Genomic DNA, 3,917 nt, shown 5'->3' with positions numbered 1-3,917 from the left:
AGGAAAAAAAAAAAAGAGGACTGTAGGCATACATTTTTGCAACCTGCTTTATTAAGGATTCAACCGCTCCTCTACCCAGCAGAGATAGTGGAAAGGGAAAGTTATTAGGATATGGGGGAAGTGAACCTGATCAGCAATCTTCTTTGAGGGTGAGCTGGATCTTCTTCAGCAGCAGTTCATTCCCGTAGCACAAACCAAATATGACTCAGCAGCTGCAGACCAGTCCTCTAGTCAGGCAGACACCAGGCACAAACCAGCAGCTACAGTCCAGTCATCTTGGCAAGCAGACACCAAGCAGCCGTAGTTCAATCCTAAAGAAACCACCGGGCCCGCCAACAGGCCTGAGTCAAGGGTGCTGAAGCTAAAAGCTGCTGCAGGAACTTCACAAGCAGTTCTTGAGTTTCTCTCAGTGGCGGCATTAACACAAGTTGAACTCAACAACACTATGTAAAGCGAACCAATACATGTATGTTTATCGAAGAATAGTGAGGTGTAGCAAACCAAACCAAAGCTCAGTGCTCATCTTCCACTGTCTGTGTGGCCATATTTATACTCCTTCATCAATCATCCTTTCAAGTGTTTGCTATATCAAAACACCCTTTCACCTGTGTCTTTCACATGTTTGCTTTAGCAAGATGTGACAGGGAGTTTGAACTTTCAACAATTAACAGCAATTTACTTACACTCCTTTCACCTGTGTGCACCAGCAAGCCATCATTTGACATAACTTTCCAAAGAACTAGAAGTTTCCATTTTAGAGGACTCGATGTGTTTTTCTGTATGGTGTTCAAAACTTCAAATGACAACAGAACCTGTACTTTGACACTGCCATTTTCTTTTATGTTTCAAGTACTGGCCCTCTGAAAGCCAAGAGTCAGTACCTAGATACCTGACAGGCCAACACTATCACTCAGGATTTCTGGGCCACCATATATAGACAGCCTTTTGCTAGTCAAAATTACAGCAATCTAAAATTATCTTTTTTTCCCCCAGATTACTGTCACCATTTGTAGGGAGAGGTTCTGACACCAAGATCCTGTTCCCCAATTGGTTCTTGATCTGTCAGTAAAGAATGCCATGGGCCTATTGCTGGGCAGAAGGGAGAGATAAGATTTCCAGGTCCCTGGAAGCAGGCAGAGGACTCGAGGAAGGAGGAGGAGTGTGGCATGCTTTGGAGAGAGAACTAAGAGCCATGTAAGATCTCAAAACAGAGTGGCCACAGAGTCTGCTCCTATAAGCGGGTGGTCAGGGGAGTTTAGCAACTGAAGTTTAGGATATGTGGGAGAGATGGAGATAAGAAATTGGTAAGGGCATGTTTTTCCAGGCAGGAGACAGTAGTGCCCAGCAATTGTGCCAAGAAGGCAAGTTGAATTGAACAACTACGTGACTGTGTCTTTTAGCGGTGGTCTCAAGGGAAACTGGGAGGGGGCTGGTAGCACAGCTACTTCCCAGAGCGAAGTTAGGTAAATATACACTGCAACCATTTCCATCATTATCCCCATTTTTTTTTTTTTTGGTCTAAAATAACTTTCTAAACATTCCTATGAGAAAGTTCCCAACTGCAGAAAATCCAAAAGGGAAATAGAAAAAAAAATTGGAGGGAAATAAAGGTCTAGATACTATATGCAGTTTCATTTGATGTGTGAAGGAGCTTGGGTTATTCATTCATCTGTTCATCCATTCATTCTCATTACCTATTAAAGCACCTACTATGTGTCAGGAATTGGCATTGTGAAAGGTGGAAGTAGGATTCCTGTTTTCCTAAAGACCATGTCTTAGCAGAAGTGAGACAATTAATAAGGCACTACTCTGAATAAATAGAAACAGAGGCTATGTCTGATGAAGTATGTATGAGGTATGGGCTAAGGTAATCCCCAACTGGGTTAGCAATTGGTCTGCCAACTACAAAATCTAGTCTCAATTTCTTTTATTTTTTTTTAAGATTTTTTTTTTTTTATGTGTATGAGTACACTGTAGCTGTACAGATGGCCGTGAGCCATCATGTGTGTGGCTGCTGGGAATTGAACTCAGGACCTCTCTGCCAGCCCTGCTCGCTATGGCCCCACTTGCTCTAGCGAGTCACCAGCCATGTGAGATCTAGGGCAGAGTGGCCATTGGCTGCTTCCCCAACTGGGCCTCGGGTAGCAGGTGGGAGATAAGAAACACAACTAAGCTGAGGGCAGATTTAGGGTGCTGAGCTGGGAGTGAAAAGAAGGGTGTGCTAGCAGAGGAAGACTTAGGAGAACCTGGCTATTGAGCTAAAGCATATTAAAAATAAGTTAATTGTTTGTGTGTGTTTCAGCTATCTGGTTGGCTGGGGGGGCGGGGGGGTGTAGCACAGTCTACCCAGCACTTAAAGTGGGATAGTAGAAACTACAGACAACAAGCAAATAAGCAGGAAAGGACTCACAAGCTCTAATAAGGCCTTGTCTAGACAAGCCAAAGTAAAGAAACAATATATCTATATCCCACAGGTAAACACAGGAACAAAGGGAGAGCAGCTTAGCAAAGCAAATCCTTCTTGCAAAAACCAATTCACTAAGAACCCAAACCAGGCTACAAGCTCAGGTTTTTATTCTAACACGGGTGTTGCCTGTATCTTTTCCACATCAGCTGGGGTCCAATCTCACAGTCTTTCCCAATTGGCTAGTTTTGTAAAAATCATGTAAAGAGAACAAAGGAAAGAGGGAAGGAGTCTGCTAAGGAGGCTGTCAAATTCAGGAGGGTTGTGGAGGGGCTGCCTTTGTATAAACAAATATGGGGGAAGTAAACGATTTGCATAAAAGTTTTACAAGGTGGGAGAGATGAGAGGTGAGGGAGATCTGCAGAATGTTGGCCCTCAATAGGCTGTCAACCTCTGATAGAAAAAAGACATTTTTCCCCTCACAAATAGCAAGAAACCCCAGGCAAAAAAAAGCCCTGATGTCCCATTTCTTAGGAGCTTGTCAGGCTAGCTGGTAACATACAGGATCACTAATGACCTGATGTGATGATCTTTATAAACACAAAAACACTTCATTTGTATTTTCTAATAGAAAGAGGATAAGAGGAAGTGGGGTGCAGAACAAAGTCTAGGGAACAATTCCAAGAATGTTAACAGAAAACTGTTACTAGGTATTTTAAGCACAATGTGTCAAACTCTGAAAAAAAAAAAAAAACCGTTCCCCAAGGAGTGCAGACCTCAGGCAGCAAAGACTGGCAGAAGTTTTTTTCTAAATTTCTCTATTTGTTACAGGGTTTATTATTGCCACTCCAACTTAGAAAATCTTTATAGGAAGCAGGTGTGGCGGTGCATGCCCGTAGTCCAGTACTCAGGAGACAGAAACAAGATCTGAGTTTGAGGGCAGCCAGGGCTATACAATGAAACCCTGACTTTAAAACAACAAAAAACAAACAAACAAACAAAAAAACTTTAAAGCTGTGATTCTCAACCTTCCTGAGGTTGCAACCCTTTAATACAGTTCTCACATTATGGTGACCCCCAGCCATAACATTATTTTATTGTTACTTTATAACAGTAATCTTGCTATTGTTATGAGTCATAATGTAAACATCTGGCATGCTACCTTTATGGAGGTCACAAGCCCCAGGTTGACAACTGCTGCTTTAAAAGACCATTCAAAGCTCTCTTCCACAGCTCACCAAGCAGTATACCATGCAAATAACCAAACGGTTAAGCAACATCTTAGTGGTTTCTCCCTAGCCCCAAACCAAAGGATAAACCTGTTAGGCCAGCTTTATCACTAGAACAAAAGAAAGACAAATAACCATGAAATACTTCAACCAGAATTATAGGAAAGAAGGAAGAAGAGCACAGGGGAGTCAGGACTACCCAACAACATCCAAACTCTCAGCTCAGGACCCCACTGCTTTCCAAAAGCAGGGAACAAAACAGACCATTTGCAATTAGCAATGTT

The 3,917-nt window shown here is 42.5% G+C and overlaps 1 protein-coding gene across 3 annotated transcripts in view; it reads right to left on the bottom strand.

The window, feature by feature from the left end:
- Positions 1-3,917, bottom strand: part of Ccdc126 (coiled-coil domain containing 126) — a 21,051-nt gene that overhangs the window by 13,360 nt on the left and 3,774 nt on the right. Inside the window, exon 2 of one of the 3 annotated variants that reach the window (XM_031381856.1) lies at positions 127-311. The exons of the other annotated variants lie outside the window; for them this stretch is intronic. The gene's annotated coding sequence lies outside the window, so the exon portion shown is untranslated. The remainder of the gene's footprint in view (positions 1-126; positions 312-3,917) is intronic. 3 annotated transcript variants of the gene reach the window in all.

The sequence above is a fragment of the Mastomys coucha genome, unplaced genomic scaffold (assembly GCF_008632895.1).
Source record: "Mastomys coucha isolate ucsf_1 unplaced genomic scaffold, UCSF_Mcou_1 pScaffold20, whole genome shotgun sequence".
NCBI lineage: Eukaryota > Metazoa > Chordata > Mammalia > Rodentia > Muridae > Mastomys > Mastomys coucha.
This window is presented reverse-complemented; position numbering and strand designations above follow the sequence as displayed.